This window comes from Diachasma alloeum, unplaced genomic scaffold (assembly GCF_001412515.2).
Source record: "Diachasma alloeum isolate Michigan unplaced genomic scaffold, Dall2.0 Dall_scaffold_00209, whole genome shotgun sequence".
Classification (NCBI taxonomy): domain Eukaryota; kingdom Metazoa; phylum Arthropoda; class Insecta; order Hymenoptera; family Braconidae; genus Diachasma; species Diachasma alloeum.
Genome location: NW_021680374.1, coordinates 841,692 through 854,049, shown reverse-complemented (window position 1 = coordinate 854,049; position 12,358 = coordinate 841,692).

Below are 12,358 nucleotides of genomic sequence, written 5' to 3'. Positions count from 1 at the left end.
GTATTAAATCGAAGGCAAAACATTAAACAATAATAAATAATCATATCATCACANAAGAGTTTTATTCAATCATAGTTATCAGAAATTTGTAAACGTATTAAATCGAAGGCAAAACATTAAACAAAAATAAATAATCATATCATCACATCACAAAATTAATGCAAAACATTAAACAAAAATAAATAATCATATCGTTACTTCATAAAATTTGGTGTTATATTTCATTTCAATATTATTAAAAAATATAATCAATCCCAAAAAATAAAAGTCGCAAGTTTTTCGAGTGAGTTTAATTATTAGCTCGAAGGTATTGGCTATAGTATAGTCAGTACAAGTCNCTCCATTAATTAACCCTCTTTCATCCCTCGATCTTTTTAACAAAAAAATATAAACTGCCATGAAACTCAGGGGCCAGTAAGAAAAATAATTCTTTGGCAGTGCACACTGACTTTTTATTTATTTATTTACTTATTTATTTATTGCTTTAATTAGACCCAACAGCCAAAGGCCAATAACAGTGTCACTACAGAAATAATCCATTGGTATGAAACGGATAAAATAAAAAAAAAATCATAGTATTAGGTGATCATACAAAAGTTAAATGGCGAATATAAGAAGGTATAATAAACTAAATCACATGTCTGATACAGTTTTTCTTAGGCTTAGTATATACTTATAAATTCTAGACGCAATGATTGAGATCGAATCGGTGTGGACATCAATGGAGTGATCAAATTCGATGAATTTGTTTACATTATTTGTTAATCTGCACAGTGGTGAGTGTGATGGCAATAGTTTGAAGTTGCATCGCCACGTGGGATTTCAACCGCCAGACTTAAGGGTTGTTATTTGTCCATTTCATTTCTTGATTAAAGTGGCTCCAAGATCGAGCATGGAACCAAATCTAACGCTCGAAAAAAAGAGAATCCTGATTTTTCTTGTCTAGAATCAGCTAAACCTTTGGTAGAACGGTTTATGGAGGTACTGGAATAAGAATAAATCGATAGTAATGGGGATTTAATTGATACTATTTTTATGGGTTCAAATACGTTTCACTCATAAATGGTATTCCCTAAATTTGTTGAACAGGAATATTTCATACATTTTGTATATATCTGATGCAAAACATGTAATTAAGTTCGGTGCATATTCTGTCCCAGTGTGCAAAGTCTTCTGGAGCATTTTAACCCGTAAATCTGGCGGTTGAAATCCCACGTGGTGATGCAACTTCTGGCTATTGTTGGCGTGAGATTCTTTCGCAAAATAAATGTAATTTTACTGAAAAAATACAGAATTTATCAGGAATAGTTGCCTGCTTTTGATTAAAACTACCGTACTCCATCTAGAACTATACGTGTAATTTCTGGTCTTTTCATTGCTTATTTCGTCAGCTCAATAGACACAGGAAATTTTGGAAAAGTATTTTGGGCCATTTTGAGGACTTTCACTTTTTTTTCCTCAGAAACTAGATCATTTTATGACATTTGATCGGTGAATTTGAAATCAGCATTCAAAAATTTTCCCAGAGATGGCAGATAAATCCCTGTGCCAAAAAAATGAAATTTTGTAGGACTATGTAATGCTCCTCAAAAAATTTAGCATTCAGATGATTGTGTACTCATAAAAATGTCAAGAATCGATTTATTACATTTCACCACTCGAAAAATGTTTGTAATTGTTCAGTTTTAATGGTTTTTGCTTTCACTGAGCCATCATATACCAAGTCCATTGATCCAGTGTCAATAACTCATAGTACGTTACATCATTGAACGATTACTCCAAACTTTATTGCCTTCATTTTTTTTCTTTTTTTCGATAATAAACATGAGATGAAATATGATCCACACAACATTGAGTCAGGATTTAGAATGAATCAATCCAGCCAACTCCTCCAAATGAGAAACCTATATACTTGGAAATATTTGCCCCCAAGATATATTGATACAAAGAGGATGATAATATGACGTTGGTGTAAGTCAGGGTGTTTATACACACGATTGACCGTACGATGAACGGTACAAAGAGGACGTAGCGCTGCTCACTGGCTTGGCAGACATTCCTGACGGTCTGAATCAGTGCTTGTGTATACCGTCCAGTCACGACGATGGTCACGCATCGTACCGGTCAAGGCCCCTTTTTTCCTCTTCCTACTCGTTTCCTCTCTCATTTGTGTTAGTTCTGCGCGCGACAACTATTACTTACACTTGTCGCCTCCGCTGTGTGGTGTTTCCCCTCTCTTTTGGGTGTCAGGAAGACACCTTGTGTTTACCATGTAATTGACATCCCAATGACGAATCCTTTGTGTTTATTACGTATGTGCTAACATCCAGTAATTATGGTAATACCAGACCTCAAATGTATACAGGGAAATGAATTATTTCGATTTACATCAATAGACAATGTTTGTAGGTTTTAATTAGATGAATTATTAATTACCGATTGTTATGGGAGATTTATTGGTTTTTATTGTTCTTCAAACTTCATTATATAATTTCTCATGATACATTCTTATTGAGTTTTAATTACGTCAGTAATTAAACATGGGATAAACATCTAAAGTAGGAGGGGGAGGGGTTTTAATGCCAGATATTTCTATTATTGTACAGAAAATCAAAGTTTCTGCAATTCAAGACAAGGTTTTAGAGCCTTGCCTCATGATTTCAGAGCAATTCTTCCTGGTTGAGAATAGTACGAGGAGCTGGTCACTTAGGAATCAAGGCAGAAATCACCAGAAATAACTGGAAACCAAGTGATTTCTATTTCCACGAATGATTTCTAATGACTTCGAAATCATCGGAAATTAGTAGACATCATTAAGAAATCAGGTGATTTCAGAAATAATTAGAAATCATCGACGAATGTGAATTTTTTTTTATTTAAGCGGACTCGTACGATCCCGTCTGACCCTCATAGATTTCTTATGCATTTGATTCTTACTACCATGCCCGTAAGGCCCTTCTCTTCGATTCCCCGAATCTTACCGATGTGGCCCTCTGGATGGCATTACACATTTCTTTGATCATTTCACTCTTGGGATTCCAACCATATGATGCTTGTGAATCTTCTAACTCTTCTGACCTTTCTAATTGACGAAAGCAGTGTTCAAGCGGTTTAAATACTATAGGAAGTTCATAATAGTTAAACCATACGACCATTCACCCAAAAAAACGGCGTTCTGAATCAAGCCGAAAAAGCGGTTTGACTCAAGTTGGACTGAATCATGCCAGAATAGTACATTACGTAACTAGTGCGGAAAGCAGGTGGTTACTCACGAGGGCTGCGCCGCCCTCCTGCACGAGGGCGAATTTCTGCTTGAAATTTCATTTTTTTTTGTAAATTTCAGTTCTATTATTCTTTGACAAATTAGTAGCGACCCTGATAGGAGATGAAAAATGGGCCAAGATTGACCGAGGGTGGCCGAATGCTGGGCAGCACCGAGCCATCCTCAGCCTACCCTGGGCCTTTTTTCATCTCCTGCCAGGGGATCAGAAAAATTCCGGTGAATATATTCTTGAATCTTCAATTAATGAAAAATTCATCGTAATTTGGCACTGAGTATTCATGATTTTATTGAAAATGCAAGTAAGTTGAGGAATTCCCATCTTCATGCTGTTCAAAAATTTGGAATGTCATTGAATTTGCAGTGAAATCTACAATTTCGTGATTTTTCTCCTTTAACCCGGAAGTGGCATTCAATGTGACTCTCCTGAAAATTACTAATCGACTGGCCATGAAATATAAATGTTTTTCTAACAGTGTAGAAATTTAAAAATGTATTCACCTGAATTTTCGTTATTTCTTTCAACATTTCATAGAATGATTCAATTGAAATTTGCAGCTTTCAATGATTTTGTTTTTTTTCATAGGATAAAACATGAGGCGGGCTTCTCTCCACGTTATGAAATCAATGTCTTCTTGAAAGATTTAAATAGCAAGGTTCTCTTGCATATTGATTCCTTCTCGATATCCTCTAGATTAAATATTTAGGCGCTTCATTTAAATTATTATAATTAAGAACTCGAAAAATGACGAGGTAAACATGTCATTCATATATCATATATATTTTTATATTTTTGCAACTTTTTTTAGCAGAATAAACCGAATGGTTTGAATGCTATAATTACAAACAAATAATTTTTTCATCAAATTGTGAGATTTCAATCACGGAATCCCTCGCAATTTCAGTGAAACTGTTACTTGATAAAATTTCCCAAAAGTATACTGGGAATTTCTGCCAAAATTTTTTGACAGCGTACAATCATCAAGTCCATAATTACGTGAATTAACCGTATTTCTAATTTTTTTGTAAGGCCACCCATATCTATTGGCGGTCCCTTACGGCTGCTTTCCTGTCCATAGCTCCGCTCGCTATAGCACTGCTGCTGCACTAGCCCAGTGCAATATAGAATGATTGAAACAATCATTCAATTTAATCAATATATCATATTGAATCGCCTTTCATATTTTCCTCCAAAACCCAAATCATTCTACATAATTTGCAAGAAATTAAAATTTCCGCGACACTCTTTGCACTTACCTTTCACAATTCTAGTAATATTCGAATGATTGCAAAATCGCACATCTTATCACGAGATAACAACGAATTCTTTAATCATTTTTCTAGAACAATGAAATCACCTGAATCCAACGATGAATTGCTTAGATAATTATGCTCTGTCTTGAAAAGTTTACATTAGCCATTTTGCAAGGGATTAATAAATTAAAAACGTCTCGAACATGAAAAATTTCTGCAAAGTGGCAAGGCATCAGGCTCGACTATCATAAAAATGTATGAAAATAGTTGGTCATGCGATAGAATTTGATTTATCGGATAAAGACCTCACTTTTTTTCATTTATCGCTGGTTAATGGTCTCAATAAATTCTTCCCCCGAGTGGCATAACCCCACAATCTTCAAAAAGGTCAGGGTACTCAAGGACTCTCATCTCATTTCTGAAACAAAACCCCAGTGATGTTTTAAATACTGGAAAACGTATTCGTACGATAGTAATCGGCTCGTAAAAGAACTGAACCATCCAACTCTTGGATACATCTCGTGAATTGGTGGCATCGTTAAGGTCATCAAACTCTCGATTGGAGCCAGGAGAACGAGGATTGTGTATACCTCTCAACTACTTGCTTTATACCAAATGAAAAGAGGGGGGCCCTCTGATACCTCTTCGTTGGTTATCCATGGCGGTGAAAGGGTAGACAAACCGGGGGGAATTGTCTTCTCACTCACTCAGACACTGGCTCATTCAATGTCGAGACTAAATACAAAGAGGGAAACATTGATAAGAACGCAGTAATGACGTTTACGAGTTGTGAACACCTGGCGGATATAATGGCAAGATAAGTGGGTTTCATTTTATTGATGGAACCATTCATCTTGCGCCATCAATAGTGTGAATTTGGTCTGGTCAATGTTCCAATTACAAGGGCTCTATGCGATTTGTAGGATCATTCCATATAACGCATCCATCAGTTTGTTGGAATCTTATCTTTCTGACTGGATCAGAAAATTAATCAATATCGTTGTGAACGGAAACTTTGTATGTTCCGGTTTCCATTGCTTTGAAAGAAGTTTGAGGAATCATGTAGTAGTAATTGGTACTCAAGATTACCATCGAGATACATCGTATGAATGGGAATGTGTTTCTTTTATTTATTTGTAGTACAAATTGTTTTGTCTCCTTTGTTAATTAATTTGGGAACATATAGCTCACATACAGAGAAAAACGATTGTAGTGCTAAAAATTTGTGAGTTTAAAAATTCTATCGTATTTTTATATTAACTCCTTTATATTATTTATTTAATTCTGTCGGTTCAATTTCATACAGTTTTGAGCATACCGGTTGCCTTCAAAAACTTTATAGTTTTCTCACATTCTTCTCTCTGTCGTATTTAATTTTACATAAAGGAAGACATTGCCTTTTATTTCAAGGAAATATTAATTCTGGAATTCAGAACTTACAGGTTATTCTCAGAATAAGGACCTTCACTAATAAATTCGTGAATTGATGAGTTTTCGTGTTTTAAAATTAATCTACTCATGCTTATAGATTCTTGTTAGCCAAATTATATCACCTGATACAGCGACTCAATTAATGATGAATTAATGTTCAATTGTTCCAGAATTTTATCCCTGTTGAATGTTCTTTGTGTGAGAACGTAAAGGTTTCTAATTTAAGAACCCAATGGTTCGCAGTTTAAGGGGACGTTTACCCCGGGATAAAAATTTCTTCATTTTTTGAAGAAAGGTTGAAAAAAAATTATTTTCGTGTAAACGTGGATTATTTTAAAAAACCGCCGAGCATGGGTCCACCATGACAGACTCCTAAAAACTCCCTGAGGAGTAGAAGCTATAGGCACACTCTTCTTTCTTCTGCATCAATTGCGGATTCTTCTGCATCAATTGTGCACTGGGCGACAGACAGTGAAAATTCTCGCCGGACGATATTGACCCACATTTACACTTTCAGTTGGAGAATGCTGGGTGGGTTATATCTGGAAAAGGGTTCATATATCTAGGGTTTTGCAAGAGGAGTCTTACATATGGACGGTCTCATATATGGGACAAGGGGATTCGATAACGGTATAAAATGTACTAGGGGCAAAACTATTGGTTACAAGGGTGAGAATTGTAAATAAGAGTAAAAAACGAGGGTCCGAAAGGAGAGTAACGTCTGACCCTTATCCCTGGCCCATATTTCTGAAATTTTTGTATTTTCACTTCTGACCCTTATTTGAAACTAAGAAAATCTCTATTTCTATTTGGAACCCAAATTTCTTCAGGAATCGAATGGAATAGGTTTTAAGGCTCTATCTCTCATAGTTTCCGAGATAATCGCGAAAAACGAAAATGCCAAAAAAAATTAATTTAATTCATCTTGTATAGGGTGTAGGAAGTGGAAAAACGCAATTCTGAGCCGTCCATCTGCCTATACGGAACCCAAATTTCCTCAGGAATCGAATGGAATAGGTTTTAAGGCTCTATCTCTCATAGTTTCCGAGATAATCGCGAAAAACGAAAGTGCCAAAAAAAATTAATTTAATTCATCTTGTATAGGGTGTAGGAAGTGGAAAAACGCAATTCTGAGCCGTCCATCTGCCTATACGGAACCCAAATTTCCTCAGGAATCGAATGGAATAGGTTTTAAGGCTCTATCTCTCATAGTTTCCGAGATAATCGCGAAAAACGAAAGTGCCAAAAAAAATTAATTTAATTCATCTTGTATAGGGTGTAGGAAGTGGAAAAACGCAATTCTGAGCCGTCCATCTGCCTATACGGAACCCAAATTTCCTCAGGAATCGAATGGAATAGGTTTTAAGGCTCTATCTCTCATAGTTTCCGAGATAATCGCGAAAAACGAAAGTGCCAAAAAAAATTAATTTAATTCATCTTGTATAGGGTGTAGGAAGTGGAAAAACGCAATTCTGAGCCGTCCATCTGCCTATACGGAACCCAAATTTCCTCAGGAATCGAATGGAATAGGTTTTAAGGCTCTATCTCTCATAGTTTCCGAGATAATCGCGAAAAACGAAAGTGCCAAAAAAAATTAATTTAATTCATCTTGTATAGGGTGTAGGAAGTGGAAAAACGCAATTCTGAGCCGTCCATCTGCCTATACGGAACCCAAATTTCCTCAGGAATCGAATGGAATAGGTTTTAAGGCTCTATCTCTCATAGTTTCCGAGATAATCGCGAAAAACGAAAGTGCCAAAAAAAATTAATTTAATTCATCTTGTATAGGGTGTAGGAAGTGGAAAAACGCAATTCTGAGCCGTCCATCTGCCTATACGGAACCCAAATTTCCTCAGGAATCGAATGGAATAGGTTTTAAGGCTCTATCTCTCATAGTTTCCGAGATAATCGCGAAAAACGAAAGTGCCAAAAAAAATTAATTTAATTCATCTTGTATAGGGTGTAGGAAGTGGAAAAACGCAATTCTGAGCCGTCCATCTGCCTATACGGAACCCAAATTTCCTCAGGAATCGAATGGAATAGGTTTTAAGGCTCTATCTCTCATAGTTTCCGAGATAATCGCGAAAAACGAAAGTGCCAAAAAAAATTAATTTAATTCATCTTGTATAGGGTGTAGGAAGTGGAAAAACGCAATTCTGAGCCGTCCATCTGCCTATACGGAACCCAAATTTCCTCAGGAATCGAATGGAATAGGTTTTAAGGCTCTATCTCTCATAGTTTCCGAGATAATCGCGAAAAACGAAAGTGCCAAAAAAAATTAATTTAATTCATCTTGTATAGGGTGTAGGAAGTGGAAAAACGCAATTCTGAGCCGTCCATCTGCCTATACGGAACCCAAATTTCCTCAGGAATCGAATGGAATAGGTTTTAAGGCTCTATCTCTCATAGTTTCCGAGATAATCGCGAAAAACGAAAGTGCCAAAAAAAATTAATTTAATTCATCTTGTATAGGGTGTAGGAAGTGGAAAAACGCAATTCTGAGCCGTCCATCTGCCTATACGGAACCCAAATTTCCTCAGGAATCGAATGGAATAGGTTTTAAGGCTCTATCTCTCATAGTTTCCGAGATAATCGCGAAAAACGAAAGTGCCAAAAAAAATTAATTTAATTCATCTTGTATAGGGTGTAGGAAGTGGAAAAACGCAATTCTGAGCCGTCCATCTGCCTATACGGAACCCAAATTTCCTCAGGAATCGAATGGAATAGGTTTTAAGGCTCTATCTCTCATAGTTTCCGAGATAATCGCGAAAAACGAAAGTGCCAAAAAAAATTAATTTAATTCATCTTGTATAGGGTGTAGGAAGTGGAAAAACGCAATTCTGAGCCGTCCATCTGCCTATACGGAACCCAAATTTCCTCAGGAATCGAATGGAATAGGTTTTAAGGCTCTATCTCTCATAGTTTCCGAGATAATCGCGAAAAACGAAAGTGCCAAAAAAAATTAATTTAATTCATCTTGTATAGGGTGTAGGAAGTGGAAAAACGCAATTCTGAGCCGTCCATCTGCCTATACGGAACCCAAATTTCCTCAGGAATCGAATGGAATAGGTTTTAAGGCTCTATCTCTCATAGTTTCCGAGATAATCGCGAAAAACGAAAGTGCCAAAAAAAATTAATTTAATTCATCTTGTATAGGGTGTAGGAAGTGGAAAAACGCAATTCTGAGCCGTCCATCTGCCTATACGGAACCCAAATTTCCTCAGGAATCGAATGGAATAGGTTTTAAGGCTCTATCTCTCATAGTTTCCGAGATAATCGCGAAAAACGAAAGTGCCAAAAAAAATTAATTTAATTCATCTTGTATAGGGTGTAGGAAGTGGAAAAACGCAATTCTGAGCCGTCCATCTGCCTATACGGAACCCAAATTTCCTCAGGAATCGAATGGAATAGGTTTTAAGGCTCTATCTCTCATAGTTTCCGAGATAATCGCGAAAAACGAAAGTGCCAAAAAAAATTAATTTAATTCATCTTGTATAGGGTGTAGGAAGTGGAAAAACGCAATTCTGAGCCGTCCATCTGCCTATACGGAACCCAAATTTCCTCAGGAATCGAATGGAATAGGTTTTAAGGCTCTATCTCTCATAGTTTCCGAGATAATCGCGAAAAACGAAAGTGCCAAAAAAAATTAATTTAATTCATCTTGTATAGGGTGTAGGAAGTGGAAAAACGCAATTCTGAGCCGTCCATCTGCCTATACGGAACCCAAATTTCCTCAGGAATCGAATGGAATAGGTTTTAAGGCTCTATCTCTCATAGTTTCCGAGATAATCGCGAAAAACGAAAGTGCCAAAAAAAATTAATTTAATTCATCTTGTATAGGGTGTAGGAAGTGGAAAAACGCAATTCTGAGCCGTCCATCTGCCTATACGGAACCCAAATTTCCTCAGGAATCGAATGGAATAGGTTTTAAGGCTCTATCTCTCATAGTTTCCGAGATAATCGCGAAAAACGAAAGTGCCAAAAAAAATTAATTTAATTCATCTTGTATAGGGTGTAGGAAGTGGAAAAACGCAATTCTGAGCCGTCCATCTGCCTATACGGAACCCAAATTTCCTCAGGAATCGAATGGAATAGGTTTTAAGGCTCTATCTCTCATAGTTTCCGAGATAATCGCGAAAAACGAAAGTGCCAAAAAAAATTAATTTAATTCATCTTGTATAGGGTGTAGGAAGTGGAAAAACGCAATTCTGAGCCGTCCATCTGCCTATACGGAACCCAAATTTCCTCAGGAATCGAATGGAATAGGTTTTAAGGCTCTATCTCTCATAGTTTCCGAGATAATCGCGAAAAACGAAAGTGCCAAAAAAAATTAATTTAATTCATCTTGTATAGGGTGTAGGAAGTGGAAAAACGCAATTCTGAGCCGTCCATCTGCCTATACGGAACCCAAATTTCCTCAGGAATCGAATGGAATAGGTTTTAAGGCTCTATCTCTCATAGTTTCCGAGATAATCGCGAAAAACGAAAGTGCCAAAAAAAATTAATTTAATTCATCTTGTATAGGGTGTAGGAAGTGGAAAAACGCAATTCTGAGCCGTCCATCTGCCTATACGGAACCCAAATTTTCTCAGGAATAGAATGGAATAGGTTTCAAGGCTCTATCTCTCATAGTTTCCGAGATAATCGCGAAAAACCGAAGTGCCAAAAAAAAATTAATTTAATTCATCTTGTATACGGCCTAGGAAGTGGAAAAACGCAGTGCATACTAAAAAGTTGAAAAAAAAGATGATCCTATATAGCTTCATATAACCCTCCTGACCCTTATTTGGAGGCTTATTCCAACCCCTGTGACCCTTATTTCGACCCTTAATTTTGGAGTCTTATCTCGAGTACCAAATTTTCCTCACCAGAAGTCGAATTTAATTTTTATAACATAGAAAAATATATTATTATTATTCTTTTTGTGGGACAACCGGAAAATTTATATGGTGTGATATTTTCTGCATATAAACATGATATAGCTTAGTAAAATTGATCTGTGACAGAAAACCTTATATTCTGTTTTCTAAGGACGAGATATTTCTCTAAAGTTTCAAAATGCCGTCAAGTTACCAAATATTGCCTTCACCTTTTAACGAATCAAAAACAAAATCAATCACAGAAATTGAAGAGAAATTGATTTAAGCCCATGCGACGATCGATAATGTCATGGTGATTAGAAAGTTTCATTCCAATGAATGAAATCTGTAGACCGATCTCCTGCCAAGGAAAAGGATATTTTTTGCCGGAGGGACAAAGAGAGGGGGGGGGACATAATAAAACCAGAACCTGCAATTAAAACTGCTTCAAAAATCCCTATAATAGGTAGTAAAATCATGAAAATTGATCTAAAAGAGAATGAACAAACCGATAAACCGATAAGTGATATTATGAAATAGATGATTATGATTGATGATAGAAAATCACGATGAATTGAAACTAAAAAGATGGAGAGTTGTGAATAAATAATGAAAAATAAAACAAAATCCTGGTTACGCTTCCGGTACTTGAGTCGACGGTAATTAAAAGCCCAATGATTATCGGCTGTAGCTGTTGATGTTGGACTATAATTGGTGCACTGACGCTTCATATACTAGCGACAGTAAACATACGCAGGAGAGTGGGTAATTATATCCCCCTTCGGTTACCTTGTGACGTGAATTATTCAACTACCAGCGTCTTCTGTTTCATATATGTTTTTTACTTTTCACTATATGTATTCAACAAAATCATCAATAGAATTGAATATGGATGGTAGAAGCACTGAGTTTCGTCCCTCATTGAGAACAAAATTCCAAAGGAAGATGATTTCTTTATTTTGAAAAAAAAATTATTTACCTTCACAATGTTCACTACAATTCGTAAAATACAAAGTGAGCTACTCTTTCCCTATTTCCGTAATTATAAACTCCAAATCGCCATTAGACGATTTACGACAGCCCCTAGCAACTCGGAAGTCATTTGCTAATATAACACTTGAAAAAAAAAATTCCAGTAGCTCCAGTAAACTCATAGAATCTTAATCTTTAATGGCTTCGAAATGAAAAAAATTAAACAGACTTGAAATAAAACTGAGGTGGAAAAAGAGCCAGGACTTTAATGGGTGGATATGCAGGGCGTGGTGAACTGGTGCTGGTTCTCTTCTCGGCAAGGCCGTTCGTGTTCCGGTTCTCTCTCTTTCCACGATGTCAGATACATTGGCTATATGCGTGCGTGACCCCCTCGAGTATCATTGCAGCACAACGTCTTAGTGAAATTTCATTTGCATAGTTCAATCGTTGAGAAGAAAAAGTTTTCCGATTGATTATAATCATTGTCATTATTAATTGCTATCGATTGAATGATTCATTCGATTAATCCTTTCTAAATTTTATCATGTAGAGTGATTGATTG